General features: G+C 33.4%; 1 protein-coding gene across 1 annotated transcript in view; it reads right to left on the reverse strand.

Annotated features, from left to right (window-relative positions):
• Positions 1-8,616, reverse strand: part of SPACA7 (sperm acrosome associated 7) — a 36,086-nt gene that overhangs the window by 9,411 nt on the left and 18,059 nt on the right. The gene's annotated exons all lie outside the window — the stretch shown is intronic.

The following is an 8,616-nucleotide window of genomic DNA, read 5'->3' on the forward strand; positions in this document are numbered from 1 at the left end:
CCTGTACAGCCTGCATAACTGTGAGCCAAATAAACCTCTTTTATGTATAAGTTACCCAGCCAGCCTCAGGTATCCTTTTATGGCAACACAAAAGGGACTAATACTTAGGCCATTTAAAAATATACAGTCAGAGGGGAAAATAAAAAAGAATGCAGAACACTTATGAAATCAAGAAAGTGCAAAGCTAAGGAGTCATGACCTTAAAGAAGGAGTAGAGGAAAAGATAGGAGTAGAAAGTTTATTCAAAGAAGTAATTACAGAAACCTTTCCAAGCCTAGAGAAAGATAAGAATACTAAGGTACAAGAAGATCAAAGATCACCAGGAATATCCAACCCAAGTAAAACTACCCCAATTTATCTAATAATCAGGCTCTCAAATGTAAAGGACAAAGAAAGGATTATAAAAGAAGCAAGATAAAATAATCAAATAACATCTAAAGAAGCTCTGATACATCTGGCAGCAGACTTCTCAGTGGAAACTCTATAGGCCGGGAGGGAGTTGGATGACATATTTAAAGTGCTAAAGGAAAAAAAAAAAACAAAACTCTTCCAACCAAGAATGCTCTACTCAGCAAAGCTATCCTTCAAACCTGAAAAAGAAATACTTTCCCAGACAAACAAAAGCCGAGAGAAGAGAATCCATACCCACCAGAACTGTCTTACAAGAGGGGCTGAAAAGAAGTCTTCAATCTGAAAGAAAAGGGTGCTAATGTGCAACAAGAAATTATCCGAAGTATGAAACTCAATGGTAAAAGTCAGCAGACAGGAAAATTCAGAACACTCTAATACTGTAATTGTGGTGTGGAAACCACTCATAATCTTTAGTATAAAGATGAAAATGCAAATCTGTTAAAAATAATAATAATTTTTAAAGAGATAGGCATTATAAAAAGACTTAAATGGAGACAACAAAAGGAAAATATAGGAGGAAGTGAGTTAAGGTGTAGAGATTTTTAGTTTGTTCTTTGCTTGTTTATTTTCTTTGTGATCAAAGTTAATTTGTTATCAGTTTAAAATAACTTGTTATAGGATGTGTTTTTTTAGGTTTCCTGGTAACCACAAAGCAAAAATCTGTAATAAATACACTAAAAACAGACACATAGACCAAGGAGACAGAATAGGGAATCTAGAAATAAATCTATGCATTTACAACCAATTCATCTTCAACAAAGACACTAAGAACGTACATCTGAAAAAGGATAGTCTCCTTAATAAATGGTTCTGGGGAAACTGGACATTCATATGCAGCAGAATGAAACTTGACCCCTGTCTCTCACCCATATACAAAAATCAACTCAAAATGGATTAATGACTTAAATGTAAGACGTGAAACTATGAAAACATTAGAAGTAAACATTAGGAAAACACTTTAGAACATCTGTGTAGGCAAATATTTTTTGAGTAAGACCTTAAAACCACAGGCAACAAAAGCAAAAATAAACAATTAGGATTATATAAAGCTAAAAAGCTCCTACACAACTAATGAAACAATCAATAAGGTGAAGAGACAACTTAAAGAATGGAGAAAATATTTGCAAACTATCCATCTGACAAGAAATTAATAACCAGAATATATAAGGAACTCAAACAACCCTATAGCAAAAAAAAAAAAAAAAAAAAAAAAAAAAAAAACTAATTTAAAAATGGGCAAAAGATTTGAACTGACGTTCTCAAAAGCAGCCATACAAGTGACCAACAGGTATGTGAAAAGCATTCATCACCAGGGAAATGCAAATCAAACCACAATGAGATATCATCTCATCCCAGTTAAAATAACTTTTCAAGAACACAGGCAATATCAGATGCTGGCAAGGAGAGGGAACAAGGGGGAATCCTTGTATATTGTTGGTGGGAGTGTAAACTAGTTCAGCCACTATGGAAACAGTATAGAGGTTCCTCAAACAACAACTAAAAACAGAACTATCATATGATCTAGCAAGCCCACTGATGTGATGGGTGTATGTCTAAAAGAAAGCAAATCAGTACATCAAAGAAATCCCTACACTCCCATAGCCATTGCAGTTCTATTTACAATAGACCAAACATGGTATCAACATAAGTGTCCATCAGTGGATAAATGAATAAAGAAAATATGGCGCACATGCACATACACATGGAATACTATTCAGTTATAAAAAAACAAAATCCTGTCAATTGCAGCAACACAGGTGGAACTGGAGGGCATTAGGTCAAGTGAAAGGCACAGAGAGCCTAATATCACATGCTCTAACTTATATGTTAGAGCTAAAAAAATTGATCTCATGGAGGTAGAGAGTACAATGGTGGTTACCAGAGGCTGGGAAGGTAAAAGGGGAGAAGGAAATAGAAAGAGATTGGTTAATGGGAACAAAAATACAATTAGATAGAAGGAATAAGTTCTAGCATTTAGCAGCACAGTAGGGTGATTACAGTTAACAATATTTTATTATATTTCAAAAGTACTAGGAGAAAAGATGTAGAATGTTCTCAACCCAAAGAAATGATAAATGATTGAGGTGGTGGACATCTCAGTTACCCAGATTTGATCATTGCACATTGTATGCATGCAGCAAAATGTTAAATTGCCCTGTAAATATGTGCAACTATTATATATGGACTAAAACCTGAAAAACCAGGTAGTACATGGTGTAATAAGACAAAAAGGAAATTAGGGACATTTAAAAAGTTATAAGTATAAAGGTTATTACTAGAACAAAAATATAAACTTTCTTAAATACCCAAAATATATTTTATAATTTAAAGAACAGGAATATTTACTTCCTAAAAAAAATAGCAAATGTAACACAATCTACATAATTTTATGATATTTTGACAGGGTCGTGATGAATTATCAGTCACATTGATAATATAAATGAGCGTAACTCATCCATTAATTTTTTTTCAGTTTTCCTTAGAAAGTAAGATCCAAGTATATACTGTATACTTAAGTGATGTTGAGTGGTTAAAAATAAAGAAATGGATGGACCACATTTTGCTTATCCATATATTTGTCAGTGAACACTGGATTGCTTCTGTGTTTTTGTTATTGTGAATAATGCTATGAACATGGGGGTATAAATGCCTCTTCAAAACTCTGCTTTCAGTTATTTTGGGTGTATTTTATACAGTAATTTTATTTTTTATTTTTTGAGGTACCTACCGCCATACTGTCTTCTGCAGTGGCTGCACCATTTTACATTCCCACCAACAGTGCACAAGAATTCCAATTTCTCTGCGTCCTCCCCAGTACTGGCTATTTTTTAATAGTCTGAATTGGACTACTCAGGTGCGTCACATAAGTGGAATCACACAGTATTTGTCCTTCTGTGATTGGTTTATTTCACTTAGCATAATATCTGCAAGGGTCATCGCTGTTTTACCATGTGTCAGAATTTTATTTCTTTTTAAGGCCAAGTAATTTGCAAATTATATATCTGATTAGAGGTTAATATTCAGAATATATTTTGAACCCAACAACAAACAACTTTTATGATTTAAAGAACAAGGAATATTTATCTCCTGAAGAAACATAGCAAATGTAACACAATCCACATAATTTTATAATATTTTGACAGAGTTGCGATGAATTATCAGTCACATCCATAATGTAAATGGGCTTAACTCATCCATTGATGTTACCCATCCCAATGAGTGTGAGGTAATATCTCATTGTAGTTTTGATTTGTATTTCCCTAATGATTGGTGATATTGAACATCTTTTCATGTGCTTATTGGCCATGCATATCCTTTGGAAGAAATCTCTATTCAAATCCTTTGCTAATTTTTAGATAGAGCTATTTGTTGTTGGTTTTTTAAGAGTTTTTAAAATATATTCTCAATATTAATCTATCATCAGATATGTAATTTATACATTACTTGGCCTTAAAAAGAGATAAAATTCTGATACATGCTAAGACAGGGATGAACCTTGAAGACATTATGCTAAGTGAAATAAACCAATCACAGAAGAACAAATGCCATGTGATTCCACTTATATGAGGCACCTGAATAGTCAAATTCATAGAAACAGAAAATAGAATGGTGGCTGCCAGAGCCTGAAGGGAGGCAGAAAGGGGGGTTATTGCTTAATGGTACAGAGTTTCAATTTGGGGTGATGGAAATAATTCTGGAGACAGATGGTGGTGATGGTTGGACAGCATTATGAATGTGTTTAACATCATGGAACTGTACGGTTAAAAATGGCTACAGTGGCAAATTATGTTATAGGTATTTTAGCATAATTTAAAAAATTGAAGAAAAAAGCAAATGAATAAAAATAAAAGTTTAAATGGTAAACTAAAAAATAAAGAATGGACAAAATATATCTTATTGTTTAATATGAAAGCAGAGAGATGGTGGTCCTTAAGGCAGAGAAAGAAATATCCAATCCTCAAAACATTAACATGACAAAGAAAGTATCTTTTCAATACTAAAAGTTGGAATTCACAATGAAGATATAATATTCATAAAAATCTATGCACCAAATAACACAGGAATCACACTCATAAAGAAAAAACTGCAGAAAATGCAAGGAGACAGAGACAGAAAAATATTTATAATAGAGAATTTATACACTATTCTTAACAAAAGACAGGTTGAATAGGTGAAAAATGTGCGAAGAGACCTAAACAACATAATCAAAATGTGGCCATTATTAACATGCACCAGATTCCTGTTAAATCTTGACACTGGAGGATACGCCTGTTTCTCAAGTGCTATGGAACATTCACAAAAATTGAGTATATTTATGTAACTATGAGCGAATTTTGTAAAGTAAAACTATTACAAACAGTACTTTCTCATCACAGGACAGTAAAACTAGAAATTATTATAAAAAACAAAGACAAAATGCCCTACTATCTGGGAATTGGAAAACTTTTGGTTAAAAGGGAAATACAAACTAAAATGATAAATTTCTGGAAAATAATAATGAAAACACTATACATGAGAATCTATGGAATACATATAAAGAAGCATAGCACTAAACACTTATCGGTAAAAGGAAAAAAATAAAAGAATTACTCAGGTCTAAAACTAGAAAAAGAGCAAGGAAGTGAACTATAAGAGAAAATAAAGAAGGTAATATTAGTGGCAAAAGCAGAAATTAATGAGGTAAAGAAGAGAATACAATGGAGCTAACTACTATATCAAAACACTGGATTTTGTCTTAAAATTCATATGGAATGAAAAAAGAGCTTGCATAGCCAAAGCAAGACTAAGCAAAAAGAACAAATCTGGAGGCATCACATTATCTGACTTTAAACTATACTGTAAGGCTATTGTCACCCAAACAGCATGGTGCTAGTATGAAAATAGGCACACAGACCAAAAGAACAGAATCGAGAACCCAGAAATAAAGTCAAGTACTTACAGCCAACAGATCTTCAACAAAGCAAACAAAAACATAAAGTGGAGAAAGGACACCCTACTCAACAAATCGTGCTGGGATAATTGACAAGTCACATGTAGAAGAATGAAACTGGATACTCATCTCTCACCTTATACAAAAATCAACTCAATATGGATAAAGGACTTAAATTTAAGACCTGAAACCATAAAAATTTAAGAAGATAACATTGGAAAAAACCTTCTGGACATTGGCTTAGGCAAAGACTTCACGACCAAGAACCCAAATGCAAATACAAGAAAAACAAATGTAGGTGAGACTTAATGAAATGAAAAAGCTTCTGCACAGCAAAAGAAATAATCAGGAGAGTTAACAGACAACCCACAGAGTGGGAGCAAATCTTCACAATCTATACATTTGATAAAGGACTAATATCCGGAATCTACAATGAAAAAATCAACAAGAAAAAAAGAAACAATCCCATCAAAAAGGGGATGAGGACATGAATAGATAATTCTCAAGATATACAAATGACCAACAAACATTTGAAAAAATGCTGAACATCACTAATGATCAGGGAAATATAAATCAAAACCACAATGCTATGCCACCTCACTCCTGCAAGAGTGGCCATAATCAAAAAATCAAAAAATAATAGATGGTCATGTGGATGTGGTAAAAAGGGAACACGTCTACACTGCTGGTGGGAACATAAAGTAGTACAACCAGTCTGGAAAACAGTGTGGAGATTCTTTAAAGAAGTAAAAGTAGAACTACCATTTGATCCAGCAATCCCACTACTGCATATCTACCCGGAGGAAAAGAAGTTATTATATGGAAAAGACACTTGCACATCCATGCTTATCACAGCACAATTTGCAATTGCAAAAATAATGGAATCAGCCCAAATGCCCATACATCAATGAGTGGATAAAGAAATTGTGGTATATAGATGCCATGGAATACCACTCAGCTATAAAAAGAAACGAAATAATGACATTCATAGCAACCTGGATGGAACTGGAGACTATTATTGTAAGTGCAGTAACTCAGTAATGGAAAACCAAACATCGTATGTTCTCATTCATAAGTGGGAGCTAAGCCATGAGGATGCAAAGGCATAAGAATGATGCAATGGACTTTGGGAACTTGGGAGAAAGTGTGGGAGAGGGGTTAGGAATAAAAGATTACAAATTGGGTAGAATGTATACTGTTCGGGTGATGGGTGCACCAAAATCTAAGAAATCACCACTAAAGAACTTATTCATGTAACCAAATACCACCTGTTTCCCAAAAACCTATGGAAATTTAAAAAATCCCTGGATTTCAGAAAAAATAATAAACTAGACGGATCACTGGCTTACTTGATCAAGAAGAAAATGGTTAAGCGTAAATTTACAAAACAAGAAATCAGAAAGGGGAAATAACAGTGGAAACAAGTAAATTTTTTAAAATCAGGAGATGATTTAAAGATCTCTATTCAAATACATTTGAAAACCTAGAAGAAATGGATAACTTCCTAGGGAAATATAGATGGCTAAACTGATTCCATTGACTAAGAAACCTAAATGAATCACTTTTCTTAGAAGGAATAAACTTTTTAAGAAACTACCCCAGAAAAAGCACCAAGAAGAGGTGGTTTCACAGGGATTTCTCATAAATTTTAAAAGACAAAATGCTTCTAATGCTCTAAAGAGCCAAAAAGGAAAGAAACATTTCTAATTTTTATTATAAATTTTTTATTACAACATCAGTATTTCAATCTGAAAGATAGGTAAAAAAACAAAAAACAAAAAACCCACCATAGTCTAGTGTCATTTGTGTATTTGGATGCAAAAATATGAAATAAAATATTGACAAGTTGAATCTAATACCATTCTAAGAATATAATCAACATGACCCAATGGAATTTATTTTAGAAGTGCAAGATTGGTTCAGTATTAGGAAACTCATTAATATCATTCACGATATTAAATAGATCTAAAGAAAAAAACTATTAGCTCCAAAAATGATAAAAAAGACTTTGACAAAACGTAAAATGGTTGATGGATGCTTTCCTCACATGTTAAAATGTGTGTGCCTCTATTCCAAAGCCAGAATCCTACTTACTGGATAAACACTGTAGGTGTTTCTACCAAGGCCGTGAACAAGGCAAGAAGGCCCACTCTCTCCTCTACGATCAAACATTATCCTGGATGTATCAGTCAATGCAATTGGCCAAGACACATCAATGAGATGCATAAACATTGGTAGAGAAGAAGAAAACCATTTCTATTTATCAGATGATAATATAGCATATCTGGAAAACCCTAAATAATCAGTGATAAAGCTAACTCAAACAAGAAAATAATTCAGTAAGAAAGCGGGACAAAATTAACCTATAGAAATCAAAGCATTCATATAAAAGACCAGTTAAAGTACACAATGATAGATAAAATCTTGCTTCTAATAGCAAGATGATAAACTGAATACTTAGGAATAAGCTTATCATGAGAGTATAACACCTATGCAAGGAAGACTTAAAAATATTCCTGAAAGGTAGGAAATGACATTGAACAAATGGAAAGACATGACTTATTCTTAGATAGATCCACTCAACATTGTAGAAGTTTCAGTTATTTTCTAAATTCCTTTACAAATGTAATGCAATCCCAATAAAAAAATAAACTCAGGGAAAGGAAATTAGACATATTACCAAAAACATAATCAGGGAAATATGGAAAAAGAAAAGCTAAAAAGAACTAAAAGAGGGACATGTGTCCCAGAGGTTAAAATACACTCTGAATAACACACTCTGGTGCTGGCCCTTTAGTAGAGGACGGTGCTGCATGGCCCAGACAGGACAGTCACACACAGAAAATCTCAGTGTGTAATACGTGTGGCTTTGCAAATCATGGGACAAAGATGGACTTTTAAAAAATGGTTCAGGGATAACTGAGTAGCCATTCGTAAAAAGATAAAATTAAGAACACCTCACACCATGCTCAGAGGTAAACTCCAACTGGATCCGAGAGCTAACATCGCAGATGAAGTCCTATAAATACTGGAGGAAAGCAAATTCCTCTTTAGACTCAGTGTGGGGAAAGACTTTCTAACTCAGAAAGTCAAAGCTAAAGGCAGCCAGAGATTGATGATTTGGGCTACACAAAAATTGACATTTTTTTACATGAAAAATTATAAACGCAGTCAAAAGTCAATTAACAAACCCCAATAATTTTCTATCTGTATATCATCTATCTATCTTATCTATCTATCTATCTATCTATCTATCTATCTATCTATCTATCTAT

This window comes from Piliocolobus tephrosceles, chromosome X (genome assembly GCF_002776525.5).
Source record: "Piliocolobus tephrosceles isolate RC106 chromosome X, ASM277652v3, whole genome shotgun sequence".
In the NCBI taxonomy this organism is placed as follows: domain Eukaryota; kingdom Metazoa; phylum Chordata; class Mammalia; order Primates; family Cercopithecidae; genus Piliocolobus; species Piliocolobus tephrosceles.